This window comes from Lampetra fluviatilis, chromosome 5, assembly GCF_964198595.1.
Source record: "Lampetra fluviatilis chromosome 5, kcLamFluv1.1, whole genome shotgun sequence".
Taxonomy (NCBI): Eukaryota; Metazoa; Chordata; class Hyperoartia; order Petromyzontiformes; family Petromyzontidae; genus Lampetra; species Lampetra fluviatilis.
In genome coordinates, this window is record NC_136279.1 from 18216260 (window position 1) to 18239777 (window position 23518).

Sequence of the window (23518 nt, forward strand, 5' to 3'; positions counted from 1 at the left end):
TGTCTTTTGTATGTGCGGAGTGTGTGTGTCTAGTGTGTTTTTTTTGTAGTGTGATTTTTGGAATGTTCTGACCCCTTGCCCCGACTGGCCATCTGTGACAAAGAGCTTGATAGCTCATCGGATTCCTCCATCGGATTCCTCGAGCGTAAATAAAGATTCTGATTCTGTGTTTGTAAGTGATGTATGTGTGTGCGTATGGGGAAAAAGCGTTAGTGTCGTGGTTAGCGCGCTACGCTACGAACCTGGCGACCCGGGTTCGAATGCCGGTCACGGCCAACACCCAGTGACGATTATCTGAATCGGTCCTGGACCTCCCCTAGGTTGACTCAGCCTGAAATGAGTACTTGGTGCGGTGTGTAAACATCTCCACTGGAGAGACAAAGGCGGCCGGGCGTGCTGCTGGCCACCCACCCCCTCGTGTACCGTTCCACCCTTCATAGGTGCTCGCTAACAGCACTTGCCCCAACAGCCTGTTAATGCTATACGGGGGAGGGGGGATCTTTATCTTGTCTTTGTGTGTGTGGGGGGGGGCGGTGACGCGGGGGTCAGCGCACTGCTCGACGGACCCGGCGTGAAATCGGTTCGCGGCCACCAGCCACGAAGCGAACGTCTGAGCGACGTTGTGGGGCTCTCCCCTGAGCGAACCCGGCCTCAAAGTCGCGTACCTTGGGCGTTGTTGTTGGTGTTGTTGGTGTTGGTGGTGTTGTTGTTGGTGTTGTTGGTGGTGGTGTTGTTGGTGGTGTTGATGTTGGTGTTGATGGTGGTGGTGTTGTTGTTGGTGTTGTTGGTGGTGGTGTTGTTGGTGGTGTTGATGTTGGTGTTGATGGTGGTGGTGTTGTTGGTGGTGTTGATGTTGGTGTTGATGTTGGTGTTGATGTTGGTGTTGATGGTGGTGGTGTTGGTGGTGTTGATGTTGGTGTTGTTGGTGTTGGTGGTGTTGTTGGTGGTGGTGTTGTTGGTGGTGTTGATGTTGGTGTTGATGTTGGTGTTGATGTTGGTGTTGATGGTGGTGGTGTTGGTGGTGTTGATGTTGGTGTTGTTGGTGTTGGTGGTGTTGTTGTTGTTGGTGGTGGTGGTGGTGTTGTTGGTGGTGTTGATGTTGGTGTTGTTGGTGGTGGTGTTGGTGGTGTTGTTGTTGGTGGTGGTGTTGGTGGTGCTGTTGTTGTTGGTGTGGTTGGTGGTGTTGTTGGTGTTGCTGGTGTTGCTGGTGGTGGTGTTGGTGGTGGTGTTGTTGGTGTGGTTGGTGGTGTTGTTGATGTAGCTGGTGTTGATGGTGGTGGTGTTGGTGGTGGTGGTGTTGGTGGTGTTGTTGTTGGTGGTGGTGATGGTGTTGTTGGTGGTGTTGGTGGTGTTAGTTTTGTTGGTTTTGGTGTTGGTGTGGTTGGTGTGGTTGTTGTTGTTGGTGTTGTTGTTGGTGTTGTTGTTGTTATTGGCCTCGCTAACGGCACTTCCCCCCCCGCCCCACAGTCATACGGGCGTGGGGAGATATTTGCCCCTCGATCTCGTCGCGTAATTATCAACGTCGGCAAGTGACATCGGGGCGAGCTTCAAATCCGCCTCGCTCTAATTGGCCATTAAAGGTGAGGAATTGTCACGCGGCCTCATCATTAAACCCCACTGAAGATCCGTGACCCAAGCACAACCCCCAGACCTAACACCCCCCCTCCCCCCTCCACATCTCCCTCTCGACTAACCAGGCATGCCTCGAGCCCTCACCGTGTCAACTCATCGTAACCCAACAGCCCCTGACCACAAAGCTCATGGAACTCAACCCTTAAAACCCAACTCTACTAACCATAGCCCATCGTGCTAACCTGTGCCCTAACCATAGCCCATTTACACAACCCTAGCCCAATAATGCCCTTCTCTCTATTGATTCGCTTCCCTCTGATAATGCCCTTCCCTATATCTGCGGGAATGCCCATCCCTCTGATAATGCCCTTGCCTCTGTTGATACCATATATCTTGCTGGCCATGTCCATCTCTTCGAGAATCTTCTACCTCTCCTGCAAAACCCTCTTCTCGTCTCTGCGGCAATGCCCATCTCTCTGTCGATACTCGATATCTGCTGTAATGCCCCTTCCCTCTGGCAATGCCCCCCGCACGCCCAGTTTGCGTTGAGTGCAGTACCGCAATTTGTCCGCCAGGCGGCGCCGCTGCTCGCTGCGATGACCGTTGGTCATGTGGGTGTTATATTTTCAAATAGAATGCAATTTAATTCTAGATTTGAAGCTTTCGTGACTGCAAGGATTCATACTCTTTGTTTTTTCGGTAAAGTCACGCAGGTAAAAAATAACAAAAGTAAAATAATAATAAATGAAAATAAATCAATAAAATCACGACGTTTCGGAGGCAACACAAGCTTCCTCCGTTAACGTTGTGATTTTATTGATTTATTTTCATTTATTATTATTTTACTTTAGTTATTTTTTTTACCTACGTGACTTTACCGAAAAAACCTAAGCGTAAGAATGCAATGTCATTATTTTTGGTATTTACTGAGTGCAATTGTGAACAACAGCCATATCATATTCGTAGGTTTTTCGGTAAAGTCACGTAGATACAGCTATCGTACTGTGACGGTTCCACCTGAAGACGGAAGCTTGTGTTGCCTCCGAAACGTCGTGATTTTTTTATTTTTTTATTTTTATTTTATTAACTACGTGACTTTACCGAAAAAACCTAAGAATAGGAATCCTTGCAGTCACGAAAGCTTCAAATCTAGAACAGCCATATCAGACATCGGCACATCCCATCGGAATATGAGTCATCGGTTCGCTAAGGCTCAAAGACTCAGTTGTCCCTGCAAGGAGCGTGGTGGAGTTAGGAGGGTGGTCCCGTGTGCGTGCCCGGCATTCGAAGGACCTGAAGACCAGACTCGGTGATTTCGCCGACGATGTGTTCAGGCAGGAGCTCCCATATCTGGGCAGCAGAGCGAAAAAGTTTGAATTTTGATTTTGTTTTCTGCCTACGCGACTTTACCGAAAGAACCAAGGGTACATCTTCTTGGTTCTTTCGGTAAAGTCACGTAGAAGGGAAATAATAAAATAATAAAAATAAAACATTACGTCGTGAGAATTATTGAATTATGTTTTATTTTTATTATTTTATTATTTCCCTTCTACGTGACTTTACCGAAAGAACCAAGAAGATGAATCCCTGCAGTCACGAAAGCTTTAAATCGAAATTTAACCAACGATACAGTATTTTTTTTTTATTATTTGGCTGCTATAAATTTCCGCATGATAAGCCACTTCGTTGAACTATCATTTGTGGCCAGATTGCTTCTGAAAAATAAACTAATAGCTCAGTGGGCTTTACTTGGTAAGAAAATAAAATATATATATCTTCTTGGTTGTTTCGGTAAGGTCACGGACCTGTTCTCCACCTGAGGACGGCTGCTTGCGTTGTGGCCGAAGCGTCGTGAGAATTATTTTATTATGTTTTATTTTTATTATTTTATTACTTCCCTTCTACGTGACTTTACCGAAAGAACCAAGAAGATGAATCCCTGCAGTCACGAAAGCTTTAAATCGAAATTTAAATATATATAGTTGTATATTTAAGTGATATGTTTACCTTTCCTATACAGTGCACTCCGATCGGTGTTTTTGTATCGTTATAACGTTCTGACCCCGTGCCCCTACTGGTCAGCTGTGAAAAAACGAGCTTCATAGCTTTTCGGATTTCTCCTGCAGTACAAATAAAGATTCTGATGAAAAAAAAAAGAAGTCGGGAGCTTCTGCCCGGAGATCACGTGGCTTGGCAGGGCTGTGCATGATCGGGTTGGCACGGCGTCTTTCGAGCGCACCTCGATCTTATCTCGCATCGTGCGTAGCCAACCGTTGGTGCGGGGAGAAGGACAGCGATCTAAACACACGAAAAGCACTTCTGAAAGACATGAGTTTTCAATCCGGATGATTCTAAAGTGCTCTAGCTCCAGTGGCTTCCTCGTATCGGAAGGATAAAAACGCTCCGGACGTCCGCAGAAGCCCCCGCGCGATGCGGTCACCACCGTCTTTGTTTGATGGCCCGGTCCAAAGAAATGTTTCGTTCCCGGTCTCTCTCTCTCTCTTTTGTTATCGTTGTTGTTGAGCGAGTTCGAAGGGTCACTTTTGGAGATTCGCGTGCCGTGCGTCCCGAGACCACCGCCGGGCAAAGTGAGCTCCCTCTGCCTCAACTCGGCGCCGTGTCCAATGAGAGTCACACGCGAGATTCATGACCGTCACACCGACACGTCAAATCCTGTTCACTGTCACCCTTCTTGTTGTTGTTGTTGTTGTGATATCGATGGAGGATACTCTGGGACGAGGGTGGACAACCGTTGAGAGACGATCGCAAATGCGATTGTGGCACACAGAGACGCATAGAGATACAGAGAGACACATAGAGACCCATAGAGACACAGAGATACACAGAGACACATAGAGATACACAGAGACGCATAGAGACACACAGAGACACATAGAGACCCATAGGGACATAGAGATACAGAGAGACATAGAGATACATAGAGACACAGAGATACATAGAGACACATAGAGATACACAGAGACACATAGAGACCCATAGAGACACAAAGATACAGAGAGACACATAGAGATACACAGAGACACATAGAGATACAGAGAGACACAGAGAGACACAGAGACACATAGAGATACACAGAGACGCATAGAGATACACAGAGACGCATAGAGATACAGAGAAACATAGAGACCCATAGAGACACAGAGATACACAGAGACGCATAGAGATACACAGAGACTCATAGAGACCCATAGAGACACAGAGATACACAGAGACGCATAGAGATACAGAAAGACACATAGAGACACACAGAGACGCATAGAGATACAGAGAAACATAGAGACTCATAGAGACACAGAGATACACAGAGACTCATAGAGATACAGAAAGACACATAGAGACACACAGAGACTCATAGAGATACACAGAGACACATAGAGATACACAGAGACTCATAGCGACACACAGAGACTCATAGAGATACACAGAGACTCATAGAGATACACAGAGACTCATAGAGATACACAGAGACTCATAGAGACACACAGAGACACATAGAGACACAGAGATACAGAGAGATACAAAGAGACCCATAGAGATACACAGAGACTCATATAGATACACAGAGACTCATAGAGATACACAGAGACTCATATAGATACACAGAGACTCATAGAGATACACAGAGACCCATATAGATACACAGAGACTCATAGAGATACACAGAGACTCTTATAGATACACAGAGACTCATAGAGATACACAGAGACTCATATAGATACACAGAGACTCATAGAGATACACAGAGACTCATATAGATACACAGAGACTCATAGAGATACACAGAGACTCATATAGATACACAGAGACTCATAGAGATACACAGAGACTCATATAGATACACAGAGACTCATAGAGATACACAGAGACTCATATAGATACACAGAGACTCATAGAGATACACAGAGACTCATATAGATACACAGAGACTCATAGAGATACACAGAGACTCATATAGATACACAGAGACCCATAGAGATACACAGATACTCATATAGATACACAGAGACTCATAGAGATACACAGAGACTCATAGAGATACACAGAGACCCATAGAGATACACTGAGACTCATAGAGATACACAGAGACCCATAGAGATACACTGAGACTCACAGAGATACACAGAGACTCATAGAGACACACAGAGACTCATAGAGATACACAGAGACTCATAGAGATACACAGAGACGCATAGAGACACACAGAGACTCACAGAGATACACAGAGACTCATAGAGATACACTCTCTCTGAGTCGTCCCCTCTCTCTCTGTGAGTCGTCCTCTCTCTGAGTCGTCCTCTCTCTCTGAATCGTCCTCTCTCTCTGAGTCGTCCTCTCTCTGAGTCGTCCTCTCTCTGAGTCGTCCTCTCTCTCTCTGAGTCGTCCCCTCTCTCTCTGTGAGTCGTCCTCTCTCTGAGTCGTCCTCTCTCTCTGAGTCGTCCTCTCTCTCTCTGTGAGTCGTCCTCTCTCTCTCTGAGTCGTCCCCTCTCTCTCTGTGAGTCGTCCTCTCTCTGAGTCGTCCTCTCTCTCTGAGTCGTCCTCTCTCTCTCTGTGAGTCGTCCTCTCTCTCTCTGAGTCGTCCTCTCTCTCTCTCGCTGAGTCGTCCTCTCTCTCTCTGAGTCGTCCTCTCTCTCTCTGTGAGTCGTCCTCTCTCTCTCTGAGTCGTCCTCTCTCTCTCTGTGAGTCGTCCTCTCTCTGAGTCGTCCTCTCTCTCTGAGTCGTCCTCTCTCTCTGAGTCGTCCTCTCTCTCTCTGAGTCGTCCTCTCTCTGAGTCGTCCTCTCTCTCTCTGAGTCGTCCTCTCTCTGAGTCGTCCTCTCTCTCTCTGAGTCGTCCTCTCTCTCTCTGAGTCGTCCTCTCTCTGAGTCGTCCTCTCTCTCTCTGAATCGTCCTCTCTCTCTGAGTCGTCCTCTCTCTGAGTCGTCCTCTCTCTGAGTCGTCCTCTCTCTCTCTGAGTCGTCCCCTCTCTCTCTGTGAGTCGTCCTCTCTCTGAGTCGTCCTCTCTCTCTGAGTCGTCCTCTCTCTCTCTGAGTCGTCCTCTCTCTCTCTGAGTCGTCCTCTCTCTCTCTGAGTCGTCCTCTCTCTCTCTGAGTCGTCCTCTCTCTCTCTGAGTCGTCCTCTCTCTCTCTGAGTCGTCCTCTCTCTCTGAGTCGTCCTCTCTCTGAGTCGTCCTCTCTCTCTGAGTCGTCCTCTCTCTGAGTCGTCCTCTCTCTCTCTGAGTCGTCCTCTCTCTCTGAGTCGTCCTCTCTCTGAGTCGTCCTCTCTCTCTCTGAGTCGTCTTCTCTCTCTGAGTCGTCCTCTCTCTCTGAGTCGTCCTCTCTCTCTCTGAATCGTCCTCTCTCTCTGAGTCGTCCTCTCTCTCTGAGTCGTCCTCTCTCTCTGAGTGGTCCTCTCTCTCTGAATCGTCCTCTCTCTCTCTGAATCGTCCTCTCTCTCTGAGTCGTCCTCTCTCTCTGAGTCGTCCTCTCTCTGAGTCGTCCTCTCTCTCTGAGTCGTCCTCTCTCTCTCTGAGTCGTCCTCTCTCTCTGAGTCGTCCTCTCTCTGAGTCGTCCTCTCTCTCTCTGAGTCGTCCTCTCTCTGAGTCGTCCTCTCTCTCTGAGTCGTCCCCTCTCTCTCTGTGAGTCGTCCTCTCTCTGAGTCGTCCTCTCTCTCTCTGAGTCGTCCTCTCTCTCTCTGAGTCGTCCTCTCTCTCTGAATCGTCCTCTCTCTCTGAGTCGTCCTCTCTCTGAGTCGTCCTCTCTCTCTGAGTCGTCCTCTCTCTGAGTCGTCCTCTCTCTCTGAGTCGTCCCCTCTCTCTCTGTGAGTCGTCCTCTCTCTGAGTCGTCCTCTCTCTCTGAGTCGTCCTCTCTCTCTCTCGCTGAGTCGTCCTCTCTCTCTCTGAGTCGTCCTCTCTCTCTCTCTGAGTCGTCCTCTCTCTCTCTGTGAGTCGTCCTCTCTCTGAGTCGTCCTCTCTCTCTGAGTCGTCCTCTCTCTCTGAGTCGTCCTCTCTCTCTCTGAGTCGTCCTCTCTCTGAGTCGTCCTCTCTCTCTCTGAGTCGTCCTCTCTCTGAGTCGTCCTCTCTCTCTGAGTCGTCCTCTCTCTGAGTCGTCCTCTCTCTCTCTGAGTCGTCCTCTCTCTCTCTGAGTCGCCCTCTCTCTCTCTGAATCGTCCTCTCTCTGAGTCGTCCTCTCTCTGAGTCGTCCTCTCTCTCTCTGAGTCGTCCTCTCTCTCTGAGTCGTCCTCTGTCTCTCTGAGTCGTCCTCTCTCTCTCTGAGTCGTCCTCTATCTCTGAGTCGTCCTCTCTCTCTCTGAATCGTCCTCTCTCTGAGTCGTCCTCTCTCTGAGTCGTCCTCTCTCTCTGAGTCGTCCTCTCTCTGAGTCGTCCTCTCTCTCTGAGTCGTCCTCTCTCTCTCTGAGTCGTCCTCTCTCTCTCTGAGTCGTCCTCTCTCTGAGTCGTCCCCTCTCTCTCTGAGTCGTCCTCTCTCTCTGAGTCGTCCTCTCTCTCTCTGAGTCGTCCTCTCTCTCTGAGTCGTCCTCTCTCTGAGTCGTCCTCTCTCTCTGAGTCGTCCCCTCTCTCTCTGAGTCGTCCTCTCTCTCTGAGTCGTCCTCTCTCTCTCTCCGAGTCGTCCTCTCTCTCTCTGAGCAGTTGACCACGAGGAGACGGAGCGGGTGAGATGAGCTCGCGTGCCAGGGAGCGAGACGGATCGTGGCGGTCACGTGGATAGAGCCCGGCAGATTATGCATTTACATGTACTGTATGTGTACTGTATGTGTACAGTGTGTGGGGGGGAGCGGTGGCGCAGCGGTGAGCGCGGCCGTTATCTGCGCCGGTCCCGGGCCTCATCCCCTAGGTCGACTCAGCCTCAAATGAGTACCCGCGGTGCGGTGTGTCGGGAGACAAAGGCGGCCGGGCGTGGTTGCTGGCCACCCCCCCCCCCCCCGACCCCCTCGTGTGCCACGGTGCCAGCGGCCTTCATCGGTGCCGCGACTCGCTGACGGCACTTTGCTCCCGCTGTCAAGGGCCGCGCGGGTGACCTTTGTCCTTGTGTTCCTCCGGGCCGCGGATGCCGGGTGACGTCACCCGCGGCGCGCGCTGCTCCATATTCCGGGTGTGCACGCGCCTCGAGACGGGCACGCGCCGCCGGGGGGAGGGGGGGGATGGGGGGGGAGGGAGGGGGCTGGGGGGAGGGGTATGGGGGGAGAGGGGGAGAGGGGGGTAGGGGGGAGGAGGGAGAGGGGGATAGCGTGAAGGGGGGTTGAGGGGAGGGGTATGGGGGGAGAGGGGGGGAGGGGGAGAGGGGGGATAGGGGGAGGGGGGTTGAGGGGAGGGGTATGGGGGGAGAGGGGGGAGGGGGGAGGAGGGAGAGGGGGATAGCGTGAAGGGGGGTTGAGGGGAGGGGTATGGGGGGAGAGGGGGGGAGGGGGAGAGGGGGGATAGGGGGAGGGGGGTTGAGGGGAGGGGTATGGGGGGAGAGGGGGGTAGGGGGGAGGGGGGGGGAGAGGGTTGAGGGGAGGGGTATGGGGGGAGAGGTGGGTAAGGGGGGAGGGAGATAGGGGGATAGCGTGAAGGGGGTTGAGGGGAGGGGTATGGTGGGAAAGAGGGGAGGGGGAGAGGGCGATAGGGATCGGTGGGGGAGAGGGGGGTAGAGAGAGGAGGGTGGGGAGCGAGAGAGGGAAGGAGATGGAGGAGAGATGGACGAGACAGAGGAGGGAGAGATGAAGGGGGAGAGTCAACAGAGAGAAGGGGGGGGGGGTGGTGACTACTTATTCCGATCACAAACCTGCGATGTGGTTTCCCTTCTCCGCTCGGCGCTTCCTTTCAGGGCGGCTGCGATATCATCGACGTCGCGCTCGTGCTGGGAGCGAAATCATTTATTTTTTCTCACGTCGCGAGGTTCACATCCTTTACTTGTTTTATTTCAGCCGTCGCATTTTAATAATATCTCCCCACTCCCACCCCAACCACGCTTCCACGTACGTCCCCGTTCACAACCCCAATGAACACGGGGGGGGGAGTGGGGGCTGGGGGCTCAAGCGCCTGCGGGCAATGACAGGGAAGGCATCCACAGGTCTCGCGAGGTCTCGCAAGCTCAGCGGGTGTGAGCCTGGATGGTGCTTGCATGGACTGGACACCACCACTGGCGTGCATGCCAGGTTGCTATAGGCTCTTCCGGAGGAGGGGGGGGAGGGGCGGGGGGGGATGAGGAGGTTTACGCAACGTGACGAGCAACACAGGGCAGTGAAGCACAAATCGATGGTTTTGTTGTACAGTACTTGCTATGCTCCTCACGTGTGTCCTCGCCACCTCCATCAATGCGTATGGTCAAATAGCCGCCACCACCACCATGAACCACGCCCCTGCAAGGCGTGGGGAGGTCCTTATCCAGCAGTGGATGCACATGGACGCATTGTACGAAGAGGAAGCGAGAGAGAGAGAGACGGAGATGTGGAGCGACTGGGAGAGGGAAGAGTGGCAGACAGACGAGGAGAGAGGTGGTGGTGAACCAGCTGGTGACGTCCATGCTGTGGCACCGACTCTTCTCCCTGCACCGCCCCCCCCCACCCCCCCCCCCCATGAGCCTCGTCAACGCGCTTCAGAAGCGAGTCCTCGACTTCTTCTGGTTGGGCTCGAGGACACCGGGTCGCGGCTGGGATCCTGTCCCTGCCAACTGGACTAGGGCGGTCACGGGCCGGTGTGCGTGCGGAGTCAGCTGGCCACCTTCCGACTGCAGGCCGCGCAAGTTCCTGCACGCCACCACCCCTGCACCGGCCTGGAGCGTCACGGCCTCCTTCCTACTCAAACAGCTGGGGGGGGGGGGGGGTCTGCAGTGCTCCAAACAAACTATTCTACTTGGACCTGCAGGGCCTCCCACTGGGACAGCTGCTGCCACCTTTCTACAGGAGCGTCCTGCAGACATGGAGCTCCCTCGCCGTCAGGAGGATGAACCAGCCGCGATTGGCCGAAGATCTGCTCTTCGAACCGATCCTCAGGAACCCGCAGACAAAGCTGCCGTCCACCACCGCCACCCCCCGGCACGGAGAGGCGCCTCACCAATGCGCGGCTCACCAGGACGGGAGATCTGGTGGTGCCTGGAACACGGGGCCGGTGGCTCGGACCAGCTGTGATGGCCGCAAAGACAGGGAGCTGCAGTCGCTCCGGGTGGCTGCCGAAGCCAAGGGGGCCTTCTCAGCGGCAGCGGGGAGAACGCCACCCCCCCCCCCCCCCATCGGCGTTGGGGATGACGAGGCCCCTCTCGGTCCCCCTCCACCGGAGCTCTCCGTCGTACCACTGCATCGCCAATGCCGACAAGCGAAGGCGGATCACAACCTGTGCCGGCTGGAAAACCTACCGGAGGTGGCCTTCGCAAATGTAAAGAGGAAGGTGCTCTACTCCTACATGGTGCGGTTTCACCAACAGGACACCCTGAGGAGCGTACAAGGACCATGCCTGGAGGAAAGCCCTGCTACCCTGCATCTCTCCGGAGAGGCCTCGCTGGAGGCAACTCTACTCCAGCCCGACGTACAACCGCATCGGCGACCTCAGCTGGAGCATCGCCCACGGCACCGTCACCACCAACGCCTCCCTGGCGCACTTCACCGACACGTCCCCGGAGTGCCGGTTCTGCGGTAAATTGGAGACGGTGGCGCACCAATACGTGGAGTGCAAGAGCCTGGACTTGTTGTTCAAGGTCCTCAAAAACATCCTCCTAAGGTTCATCCTCCACTTCTCCCCGACGGTCCTCATCTTTGGATACCAAAAGGGCGAAGGACCCCAACATCTTCAGGGGCTGGTCAACGTGCTCGTCGGCTACGCCAAGCTCGCCATGCACAGGGCGAGGAAGGTGGCCCTGGAAGGGGAAACGTCCGGCCAGCAGCCTGGGCATCTTCCGCGCTCTGGTCGGAGCCCCCAGGGTGTGTGGGCTGGAGTTCCGCCATGCGGCGCGGCTGACCCACGCAGTGCCGGCCTTCAAGGAGCAGTGGGCGATGGAGGAGGCCGTGTGCTCGGTGGCAGATGACGGGGAGCTCTGCATGCTGACATGAGCTACCCGTCGGAGGCCGTCGGACTGCGAGAAGGGCTGCGTGCAGAACGAGAGTGAGCGAGAGAGTGAGCGAGAGAGTGAGCGAGAGAGTGAGCGAGAGGTGGGGGTTTACATAAAGCAAAGTAATTATTTAAAAAATAAAATAAAAAAAACGAAATGATGAACGAAGCAAAGTGCCGACTACACCGAGCATCTTCTTGTTTCCACTGATCGTAAAAAAAGAGAGAGATAAGGCAAGGGAGATCAGCAAGAGATAAGCAGGAGAGACGACAGAGATCAATAGAGCGGAAATGAGATATGTAAGAGAGAGAGAGAGAGAAACGGAAGATATTTAAGGGAGAGAGAGTGGATGAGAGATAGGCAGCGGAGAGAGAGATGGGGGGGGGGGGACAGAGAGACGCGAAGCGATAGGGAGAGCGAAGCGAGAGGAGCAGAAGACACGAAGGGAACACACAGAGAGAGAGAAAGAGAGAGAGGGGGGAGAGAGAGAGACGGAAGGAACAGAGAAATAGCGACAGAGAGGGGGAGGGGGGTGAGACGCTCGCGAGGCGAGAGAGCAGAGAGGGAGAGAGGAGAGAGCGGTGGGGGGGGGGGAGGGATGACGCGGGGAGAGCGAGAGAGAGAGCGAGAGAGAGAGCGAGAGAGAGAGCGACAGGGAGAGAGCGACAGGGAGAGAGCGAGAGAGAGAGCGAGAGAGAGAGAGCTACAGGGAGAGCATCATCTCCCTTAATGCACCGCTAAGATGGCGTCGGGATCGGCATCTCCCTCAGCGCATCTCCCCGCGTCTCGTCCTCCTCATCCAAGCCGAGCAGCGTAGACGGAACGCGTACAGGAGCAGCAGCAGCAGTAGCGGCGGCGGCGGCTTCTCTCGATAGATTTGCGTTTTTAAAAATGTATTCCACTGAAAAATGCCGACGAATTGTTTCGGTGTGATATGAGAAAAATCTAAATATATAAATATTCTCAAATTCCACGTTTTGTTTTTGTTACGTCAGATCGTTAAATATTGGAATGAAATTGTCATCAATGTCACGTTATTATTTCACCGGTGATCTCATTTTCGTTCGATGATTTCTTTATTTATTGGTGATTATTTGAACATTGTAGCGTTGCCGTCTCTGCCATGTATTGCTAACACGGCTACTGCTGCTGCTGACATCATTGTTCATTATAATTGTGTACCCGAAGATAAATCAAATCTCACGATCGACGACGACAACAAAATCCTCCATCCTTACGATGCCACACAGCACAACTGCAGTCGGTCCTCCGCTTGAAATCATCTTGGCAAGATACAACCACCACCACCACCACCACCACCGCCGTCGCTGCTGCTGCTGCTGCAGCGGCTACATCAGCAGCCGCTGCTAACTGATGATAAAGCAGCAGCGGCAGAAGATGATGATGATGATGAAGAAGACGATTACGTAGACGGTGCAGCAGCAGCAGCAGCAGAGGTGGCAGAGTCTGCGATGAATTCTGGGACAGCGCATCCGCCCTCGTAGCCGATTGTTGTCGTCGCGGTACCACAGACAGCTCCCCGCAAGTCGCTGGCGCGGAGCGGATCAGCGGGGCAATTGCCGGCTGATTATTCATTTCGCGTCGTTCGGTGGTTAGCGGTGGGTGGTGGTTAGTGGTGGTGGTGGTGGTGCTGGGCGAGATGATGGTGGAGCTGCTGCTGCTGCTGCTGCTGCTCGGTACCGAGATGCGGCTGCGTCTCCTCGTCGCGACTCTGGCGGGCCCGGCCCTCGCCTCAGCGGCGCCGCTGCCGTTCCTGAACCCCGGTGAGACGTCGTGTGGGTGTGGTGTGGTGTGTGTGGGTGTGTGGGGTGTGTGTGGGGTGTGTGTGTGTGTGTGGGGGGTGTGTGTGTGTGGTGTGTGTGTGGTGTGCGTGGGGTGTGTGGTGTGTGTGGTGTGCGTGTGGGGTGCGTGTGCGTGTGGGGGGGTGTGTGTGGGGGGGTGTGTGTGTGGGGGGTGTGTGTGTGCTGTGTGTGTGGGGTGTGGTGTGTGTGTGGTGTGCGTGTGGGGTGTGCGTGTGCGTGTGGGGTGTGTGTGTGTGTGGTGTGTGTGGGGGGGTGTGTGTGTGGGGGGTGTGTGTGTGCTGTGTGTGTGGGGTGTGGTGTGTGTGTGGTGTGCGTGTGTGGTGTGCGTGTGTGGTGTGCGTGTGTGGTGTGCGTGTGGGGTGTGTGTGGGGTGTGTGTGTGGTGTGCGTGTGCGTGTGGGGTGTGTGTGCGTGGGGTGTGTGTGGTGTGTGTGTGGTGTGCGTGTGTGGGGGGTGTGTGTGGGGTGTGTGTGTGGTGTGTGTGTGGTGTGTGGGGTGTGTGTGTGGTGTGCGTGTGTGTGGGGTGTGTGTGGTGTGTGTGGGGTGTGTGTGTGGTGTGTGGGGTGTGTGTGTGTGTGTGGTGTGCGTGTGTGGTGTGTGTGTGTGTGTGGGGTGTGTGTGTGTGTGGTGTGTGTGGGGTGTGTGGAGTGTGTGTGGTGTGCGTGTGTGCGGTGTGTGTGGGGTGTGTGTGGGGTGTGTGGTGTGCGTGTGGGGTGTGTGTGTGGGGTGTGTGGAGTGTGTGTGGGGTGTGTGTGTGGGGTGTGTGCGTGGTGTGTGTGGTGTGTGTGTGGGGGGTGTGTGTGGTGTGTGGGGGTGTGTGTGTGTGTGGTGTGTGTGTGGGGGGTGTGTTTGGGGGGTGTGTGTGTGGTGTGTGTGTGGTGTGTGTGTGGTGTGCGCGTGTGTGCGTGTGTGGTGTGTGTGTGTGTGTGGTGTGTGTGTGTGTGGGGGGTGTGTGTGTGTGGTGTGTGTGTGTGGTGTGCGTGTGTGTGCGGTGTGTGTGTGTGGGGGGTGTGTGTGGGGTGTGTGGTGTGCGTGTGGGGTGTGTGTGTGGGGTGTGTGGAGTGTGTGTGGGGTGTGTGTGTGGGGGGTGTGTGTGCGTGGTGTGTGCGGTGTGTGTGTGGGGGGTGTATGTGGTGTGTGGGGGTGTGTGTGTGTGGTGTGCGTGGGGTGTGTTTGGGGGGTGTGTGTGGTGTGTGTGTGTGTGTGGTGTGCGTGTGTGGTGTGCGTGTGTGGGGGTGTGTGTGGGGTGTGTGTGTGTGCGGGGTGTGCGTGTGTGGTGTGTGTGCGTGGGGTGTGGGTGTGTGGGGTGTGTGGGGTGTGTGTGTGGGGAGTGTGGTGTGTGCGGTGTGGGTGTGTGTGGTGTGTGTGGTGTGTGTGCGGTGTGCGTGTGTGTGGTGTGTGCGGTGTGCGTGTGTGTGGGTGTGTGGTGTGTGTGTGTGGTGTGCGTGTGTGTGCGGAGTGCGTGTATGTGGTGTGCGTGTGTATGGTGTGCATGTGTGTGTGGTGTGTGTGCAGTGTACGTGTGTGTGGTGTGCGTGTGGTGTGCGTGTGTGTGAGTGTGTGGTGTGTGTGTGGTATGTGTGCGGTGTGCGTGTGTGTGGTGTGTGTGTGTGGGGGGTGTGTGTGCCTGGGGTGTGTGTGTGGTGTGTGTGCGTGGGGTGTGTGTACGTGGGATGTGTCTGGTGTGTGCTTGTGTGTGTGGTGTGTGTCGGGTGTGTGTGGGGTGTGTGCGTGGGGTGTGTGTTGTGTGCGTGGGGTGTGTGTGTGTGGGGGGTGTGCGTGTGTGTGGGGTGTGGTGTGTGTGGGGTGTGTGGTGTGTGTGTGGGGGGGTGCGTGGGGTGTGTGTGTGTGGGGTGTGTGGGGGTGTGTGGGGTGTGTGTGCGTGGGGTGTGCGCGTGTGGGGGGTGGGTGTGTGTGTGTGGGGTGTGTGTGCGTGTGTGTGGGGGGGGGTGTGCGTGTGTGTGTGGGGTGTGTGTGTGTACGGAGTGTGTGTGTGAGCGAAAGAGAGATGTGTGTGTGTGCGTGAGAGAGATGTGTGTGAGATTGAGACGTGTGTAAGAGAGACATACATGTGTTTGAGAGAGAGGTGTGTTTCTGTGGTGTCTGTGTGTGTGTGTTTGAAAAAGAGAGAGACGTGTGTGGCGTATGATGTGTGTGGGAGTGATGGTGTAGCGATTAGCGCGCTGCGCTACGAACCCGGCGACCCGAGTTCGATCCACAATCACGGCCAACACCGGTGACGACTATCTGAACCGGTGCTGGGCCTCCCCGAGGTCGACTCAGAGAGACAAGGGCGGTCGGGCGTGGTGCTGGCCACCCACCCCCTCGTGTGCCTTGCCGGCCTTCATAGGCGACGGCTAACAGCACTTGCCCCAACAGCCCGTTAAGGCTACACGGGGGAGCTTTGCCTTTGTGTGAGACAGAGATCATTGTGTGAGAGGTGCGTTGTTGAATGTGTGTGTACGTGTAAGGGGGCAACTGAATGTGTGTGTGTTCTGTGCGTGTAGGAGGCAGGGTGCGTGTGTGTGTGTGTTGGAGAGAGTGGGGAGCGGTGGTGTAGCGGTTAGCGCGCTGCGCTATGAACCCGGCGACCCGGGTTCGATTCCCGCTCACGGCCAACACCCAGTGACGATTATCTGATCCGGTCCTGGGCCTCCCCTAGGTCGACTCAGCCTGAAATGAGTACCTGGTGCGGTGTGTAAACATCGCCGCTAGGGAGACAAAGGCGGTCGGGCATGGTGCTGGCCCACCCACCCCCTCGTGTACCGTTCCAGCCTTCATAGGTGCTCGCTAACAGCACTTGCCCCCACAGTCTGTTAAGGCTACACGGGGATCTTTGTTGGAGCCGTTAGCGCGACGAACCTGGCGACCCGAGTTCGATTTCCACTCACTGCCAACAACACCAGTGGCGATTAATTGAACCGCTCCTGGGCCTCCCCCTAGGTCGACTCAGCCTCAAATGAGTACACGGTGCGGTGTGTAAACATCGCCACTCAGAGAGACAAAGGCGGTCGGGCGTGGTGCAGGCCACCTACTCCCTCGCGTATCGTGCCGGCCTTCATAGGTGCTGATCGCGAACAGCACTTGCCCCGACAGTCTGTCAAGGCTATACGGGGGATCTTTGTCTGAGAGAAGAGTGTGACAGAGCATTGGTTTGAGGCGTTGTGGCTGTGGCGTGCAGGGAGTGTGGGGGGGGGGGGGCTCGCTAACAGCACTTGCCCCTACAGTCTGTTAAGGCTATACGGGGCATCTTTGTTGGGGGAGGACAGGAGGGGTGAGGTGCGTGTGAGAGGAGCGGTGGCGCAGTGGTTAGCGAGCTGCGCTATGAACCCGGCCAACACCAGTGACGATTATCTGCACCGGTCCTGGGCCTCCCCTAAGTCGACTCAGCCTCAAATGAATACCTGGTCGCGATGTGTAAACATTGGCACTAGGGATACAAAGGCGGCCGGTGTTGGTGTTGACCACCCACCCCCTCGTGTGCCGTGCTGGCCTTCAAGTATACGGAGGACCCTTGTCTTTGTATGCAAGTATGTATTGGCTGTGTATGTATGTGTAGATGGGAACGCGTAAGTGTTTGTATGTATGAATGTTTGCGCGTGTAAATCTGTGCCTGTGAGCCCGGGGCCTGAGTTCAATTCCTGGTCACGGCGAAACATCAGTAGCAAATATAACTCAACCGGTCCCGAGCCTCGCTTAGGTGGAGTCAGCCTTAAATGAGCACGTGTTGCAGTGTGTTAACACCAGCAGTCGTGAGACAAAGACGTCGCAATGGTCATCAGAATATGTATTCGTCTTGGAGGAATCCGATGAGCTATCAAGCTCTTTTTTTTCCGCAGGTGTCCGCGTTCGTTCGGCAAGTGTCGAAAGCAGTCGCGTTTCCGCAGCAAACTCATCCTATTACCGATTCCGTTAGTTAAATTTTGATTTTCGATTTAAAGCTTTCGTGACTGCAGGGATTCATTTTCTTGGTTCTTTCGGTAAAGTCACGTAGAAGGGAAATAATAAAATAATAAAAATGATACATAATAAAATATTATTTAAATTTCGATTTAAAGCTTTCGTGACTGCAGGGATTCATTTTCCTGGTTCTTTCGGTAATGTCACGTAGAAGGGAAATAATAAAATAATAAAAATGATACATAATAAAATAGTATTTAAATTTCGATTTAAAGCTTTCGTGACTGCAGGGATTCATCTTCTTGGTTCTTTCGGTAAAGTCACGTAGAAGGAAAACAATAAAATAATAAAAATGATACATTATAAAATATTATTTAAATTTCGATTTAAAGCTTTCGTGACTGCAGGGATTCATTTTCCTGGTTCTTTCGGTAAAGTCACGTAGAAGGGAAATTCTAAAATAATAAAAATATAAACATTATGTAAAATTTTAGCGGGCAACTTTATTGCGGGTTCCTGTCTGTTGGCTTGGTGTGACGTGGGGCTATTTTTGCTGTTGTTTTTTTCTGCCTGGCCCAAGCAATGCAATGAATGTCCTCGTGAGACGTGAACGTTTTGACTTTATTTTCTGTTTTCATTTATTGACTTTCCTTTCCTATACTCTGGACTGCTATTGTTTGTTTTTTGTATTGTTGTTGTGACGTTCTGACCCCCGTGTGTGAAGAAGCGCTTCACAGCTCATCGGATTTTATCCACGATAAATAGCGATTCTGATTCTGATCCTCGCAGCACCAAACAGCTCCCCGATCCTCTCAGCAAAAAAAAAATAACTCCGCTGCTAGATATTGTGAGCGTTGAGAATGGACCTGACGCCTTCTGTCTGAGAGACATCTCCTCCTGAGTCAGCCAAGGGGTTTTGTTTTCTTTCTTTCTCAAGTCTGGACTTGCTGCTCAGTGCAGCAACAGCAGCTGCATGAGCCACAGCCCCAGTGCCGGATTCAGCTGGTGCGGGGAGGGGGGGGGGCTGTAGCATATGTTGTTATAAAGGGGCCCTAAAATATATTAAAACACAAATTTTTTTAACTTGCATAGTAAAGTAATTGTATTTTTTTTTTGCAATACAGCCAGATAATACGACAAAGCGCTAACCTTAAACACCCAGTCCTTCATAAAAATTGAAGGCAGTGTAGTACTATAATAATAGAGCAAGTGCAGAATCACTGAAGCAGAATTCATAGCTTGAAAGCATTTAGCGCGGGGCCCTTGAAAGTGCGGGGCCCGTAGCCACTACATCTGTAGCTACTTTTGCTACTAGCATCATCCGGCACTGCACAGTGCTGAAACGTAACCCATTTCCCTCCCTCGGCTGAGACCAGGACATTTTCCGTCCGAACGCGATAACAGGCGCGCCTTACAGACGAGCAGCGGACGGTCAGCGGACAGACCCGCGTGTGTGTCTGCGTGTGGGGTGGGGCGAGATGGGCTCACGTTCGCTCTTTTGCTTCACTGTAGCCCAGCCTTAGTTTAAAAGCAGGCACGTACCCAAGACGTTTGTCGATGCCACCCGGCGACGAGAGAGCAGCCCTCCCCCCTCCCGCCCACCATGACGTACGTGCTCTACGTTGAGACTTCTTTCGCACAATACGTAGCCAAGCGCGCTAATCGGAGTCGCGCGCGCCAATATCGAGCTGCTCCGGCCCACGCCTTCCCATCACTCGTGCACCGACTGCTCGGGCATTGCTCGTGACCTCCGTGGGATATTTACGACGCTAGCACTTTACCCAAGACGCGCCTGAGGAGGAGGAGGAGGAAGAGGAGGAGGAGGAGGAAGAGGAGGAGGCTCAGGAGGGGCGAGTCGGTGACGTCCTGCGATTCGCCGGCTCCAACCAAACCTCACCCCGCCACGCTCACATGCTACTCCCTTCATTGTCGTTTTTTTTTTTAAAGACAAAGAGCCACTCCTTGTCGGCTGATCTATCTTACAACCCTTCCGCAAGTAGAGGACTAATCCACCCCCCACACACCCCCTCACGGTGACAAGCTCCATTAAACAGTCTAGCAGATCTCCCGTATTCCACAACAGTCCCCGGCGGTACCGATCCAGCTCCCGACCGATGAATTGCAGCCTCTCTTCCCCAGTGAGCATTCATGCCTTGCACGTGGCCAGCCGTGGTGACTGCTTCCTCTCTCTCCGCAGGCTCTCAGAGTGGGGGGCGTGGGGGGGTGTGGTTGGGGGAGGGGCATTCAGTCTACTGGGTCCACCAGACACGGTGCCGCAGTGGCGAGATGTTAACTACCTCGCCTGGTGTACACGAGGTCGGGGGCTCGACCCGGACCCTGACGCCTGCTGCTGTATATTTGAAGTTTGCACGCTATTTATTTCTGTGGTCGTGTGGATTTGTCTCCGACGCCTCCGGCTTTTCCCTCCTTATTCAGAATCAACGTCACGCGTTTTAGAGTATTGGGCTGATATCCATTTGCACGTGATACGCCACTTCGTCGAGCTATCATATGTGGCCAGATCTGTATACCAGGTAAGGCCCATTAGATGTATAACTTGGAGCTTAGTGGGCCTTACATATATAGCTGAGTCTGCCAGGCATCTCAGTCGGTCAACCCCTGGCACCTGGGTCTGTCCCTTGACCTTCTGCCAACAGGGAGCCTTCGACGCTTCACGTGACCTCAAAGTGCACCTAGCCTGGCACAAGCGCCGTGGTGACGTCACTGGCACTTTGTAGTGAACGGCGGTTGTTGTGTGAGTGTGTGTGAGCTAGTGTGTATGTGTGAGTGTGCTCTCGTTTGTATGTGAGTTAGTCTGTGTGTGAGTTAGTGTGTATGTATGTGTGTGAGTTCATGTGTGTGTGAGTTAGTGTGTATGTGTGTGAGTTCATGTGTGTGTGAGTTGGTGTGTATGTGTGTGTTAATGTGTGTGTGTGGGGAGCGGTGGTGTAGCGGTTAGCGGTCCTGGGCCTCCTCCCCTAGGTCGACTCAGCCTCAAATGAGTACCTGGTGCGATGTGTAAACATCGCCACCGAGGAGACAAAGGCGGCCGGGCGTGGTGTTGGCCACCCCATCGCGTGCCGTGCCGGCCTTTATAGGTGCTCGCTAACAGCACTTGCCCCTACAGTCTGTTAAGGCTATGCGGGTGGTCTTTGTCTTTTTGAGTGTGTATGTGTGTGTGTATGTGTGTGTATGTGTGTGGATGTGTGTGTGTGTATGTGTGTGTATGTGTGTGGATGTGTGTGATTTTCTACGAAGCGTTAAAAGGTCAACACCCCCCCCCGCCCCAAGTGCTTCACCCCTCCCCTCTCATCCCTCTCCCCTCTCACCCACCCCACCTCTCGCCCCTCCCTCCACTCCCGTTCTGCTACCCTGGTTTCCTCGCATCTCTGACCTCAACCACGTGGTGGTGATGGCAATGATGATGGTGGTGATGGCAATGATGATGGTGGTAGTGGTGATGTTGGTGATGCTAGTGGTTATGATGATGGCGATGATGATGGTGGTGATGTTGGTGATGTTGGTGATGATGGTGATGATGGCCATGATGGTGATGATGATGATGATAGTGGTTATGATGGTAATGATGATGGTGGTGGTGATGACGATGATGGTGGTGATGTTAGTGATGATAGTGGTTATGATGGTGGATATGATGGTGATGGTGGTGATGATGGCCATGATGGGGGTGATGATGATGGTGGTAATGATGATGATAGTGGTTGTGATGGTAATGATGATGGTGGTGGTGGTGATGACGATGATGGTGGTGATGGTGGTGATGTTAGTGATGATAGTGGTTATGATGGTGGTTATGATTATGGTGGTTATGATGGTGATGGTGGTGATGACGGCCATGATGGTGGTGATGATGGTCACACACCTGGATAGACCTGCCACACCTGGATAGACCTGCCACACCTGGATAGACTTGGCACATCTGCATAGACACGACAGGCCTGGCAAGTGTATCTATCGGGAGTGTCCAAATGCGCCTGATGCGGCGACGGTGGCTCGCTGCAGCCAGCGCTTCACTTTCTCACGGAATAGTTTCCGGAAGCAGAGCCCCGAACAGCTCCACCTGGACATTGCACGTGCGCCCGCGTGTGTCGGGGTGTATGCAGGTGTATGCACGTGTGTGTCACACGTATGCAGGTGTGTACAGGTGTGCGCGTGTCTGTCAGGTCGGTAGGTATGTGTATGCACGTGTGTGTCACACGTATGCAGGTGTGTACAGGTGTGCGCGTGTCTGTCAGGTCGGTAGGTATGTGTATGCACGTTAAACTTCTTTCGCACCATATGTAGCCAACCATGCTCATCGGAGGTGCAGCTCAAGTGTATAGAGGTGTGGGGAGCGGTGGTGCAGCGGTCAGCGTGCTGCGCTACGAACTCGCAGGCCCGAGTTCGATTCCCGCTCACGGCCACTCACCTCAGTCACGATCATCTGAAGCGGTCCTGGGCCTCCCCCAGATCGAAACAGCCTCAGACGAGGGCCTGTTGGCGGTGTGTAAACATCGGCACTCGGGAGACAAAAGCGGCCAAGCGAGGTGCTGGCCACCCACCCACCCTGGCGTGTGTCGTGCCGAGCTTTTTGTTGGTGCTCGGCTAACAGCACTTGCCCCTGCAGTCGGTTAAGGCCATACTCTGTGGTTCTTTCGGTAAAGTCACGTAGGTAGAAATACATGAAAATAAAGCAAATCACGACGTTTCGATTGCAACACAAGCAATCATTGGAAGGATGTTATTAACCAGGTAAAACCGTAACTGCTTCACGGTTGTTGTCTATCATATCTGCCGGGTACTACTACTCAATTTTTCCGTGTTAATTTCCCCTCCCCCCTCGCATTCCCAGACCTCCCACTTCCAGCCCCCCCCCCCCCCCCGCCCTCAGCCTCAACTCCTCTCTCCCCATAGCGCTCACGTAGCCCCCCCCATCCCCCCCCCCCCTCTCTTTCCCCCCTTTCCCCTCCCCCTTCTTACCTTACCTATGTAGAGGAGTAAAATGTGGACGTGACGTCAGGTGTGCCGTTCAGTGCGATGACGTCACGTCTCCTCGGGTGCTTAAGGGAGACCCCGTGACGTAAGCGGGGTCACTGTGTGAACGGGTAGAGTAGGAAGGGTGAAGAGGGAACCAGGGGGTAGAGAGAGAGGATCGAGTGGTGAGTCTGGGGAGAAGCCGGTGGTAGTAGCCGTAGAGGTGCTTCTCTCTCCGCTCGGTGGAGTCGGCAGAGTCCCCGATCCGACACGAGAGAGAGAGACCGGAGCTAGCCGGCAGGGACCAGGACTCAGAGTAGGACCCCTAGCCCCTGGGAGTTGTGTACCCTTGTGTGTGTGTTATTGTTAACCTTTAATAAACCCTTGTTCAAGTTCATTTATTAGGTATAGCCCTGTGAGTCATTCGGCTCTTGAATCGGGTGCAACCGCAACAAACAAAAAAAACATGAACAAAAAACATCTTAAAGTGAATATGTGACTAAGTGTAAACAGAAAATCCAAGAAAAGACAGCAAAATATTGCCTGCCTTGGCTCCTCCCACCCTCAACCAGTATATATACAAGGACGGGTCTCTTGGAATGTCTCTTTACTTGATACAGCGAGCGTGCTGTGACGGTTCCACCTGAAGACGGAAGCTTGTGTTGCCTCCGAAACGTCGTGATTTATTATTTTATTTTACTTTTTATAAAAATTTTTACCTACGTGACTTTACCGAAAAAAAACCCTAAGAATATAAACATCTTCTGCACGTTCGGAATGGCTGGACGGGTGACGTGGAGGCGTTGACTGTATTGCCCTGGAGCTGGGACACCGTGACGCTGTCGCGGTTGGCTGACGCAGCCTCCCGTGCCGCTTCTCGTTTGATGATCCTCGCGGCGCGTGGCCGGAGTGAAATTTCGTCAAACAAAGGAAGCACATCTATATTCGAGATCCTAAAGCAAGAAAGGGGTCATTCCCCATTGCATGCGCCATGAAAAAGGACCATTATTCGAAACGTCGCCTATTATTTATTTCATTTTAAGGCCCCCCACACACAGTGATGCGCTTCTGCGACCGTCTGGAACGCTCTTACAGCTATGCAGTTTTAAATCTAGATTGTAAACTCATTTCTGTAGATCTTCTTCTTGCGTTTAGATTGTTGTCTTCCCCGCACCTCCGATTAGCGCGGCTGACTACGTACGGTGCGAAAGAAGT

General features: G+C 53.4%; 1 protein-coding gene across 1 annotated transcript in view; it reads right to left on the reverse strand.

The window, feature by feature from the left end:
• PVALEF (parvalbumin like EF-hand containing) overlaps positions 1 to 9503 on the reverse strand; it is a 32795-nt gene extending 23292 nt beyond the window's left edge. Inside the window, exon 1 of the mRNA XM_078857050.1 lies at positions 9349 to 9503. The gene's annotated coding sequence lies outside the window, so the exon portion shown is untranslated. The remainder of the gene's footprint in view (positions 1 to 9348) is intronic.
• Between the last annotated feature and the right edge of the window lie 14015 nt (positions 9504 to 23518).